The sequence below is a fragment of the Chiloscyllium plagiosum genome, unplaced genomic scaffold, assembly GCF_037043375.1.
Source record: "Chiloscyllium plagiosum isolate Xiang-an unplaced genomic scaffold, Cpla_swu_hap1 HiC_scaffold_50, whole genome shotgun sequence".
Lineage (NCBI taxonomy): Eukaryota > Metazoa > Chordata > Chondrichthyes > Orectolobiformes > Hemiscylliidae > Chiloscyllium > Chiloscyllium plagiosum.
In genome coordinates this window covers 53832898-53833587 of record NW_028270188.1, presented here as the reverse complement: position 1 = coordinate 53833587, position 690 = coordinate 53832898, and positions in this window count along the sequence as shown.

Sequence of the window (690 nt, the reverse complement as noted above, 5' to 3'; positions counted from 1 at the left end):
CACACACAGACACACTCTCTCACACACACACTCTCACGCACACACAAACACACACATACTCACACACACACACTCTCACGTACACACAGACACACACATACTCACACACAGACACACTCTCACGCACACACAGACACACTCTCACACACACACACACACACTCTCATGCGCACACACACATACATACTCACACACTCTCACACAGACACACACACACTCACACACACACTCTCATGCGCACACACACATACATACTCACACACTCTCACACAGACACACACACACTCACACACACACTCTCACACACACACACACAGACACACTCACACACACTCACACTCTCATACACTCACACACTCACATACACACACATACACACTCACATACACACACATACACATTCTCACACACATACTCACACACACACACTCTCACACACAGACACACACACAGACACACACACACACACTCTCACACACACACTCACATACACACACATACTCACACACACACACACACTCACACACACACACTCACACACACACACTCTCACACACATACTCACACACACAGACACACACTCACAGACACAACTCACAGACACAGACACTCACACACACACACTCACACACACAGACACTCACACTCACTCACATACACACACACACACACTCACATACACACACACAC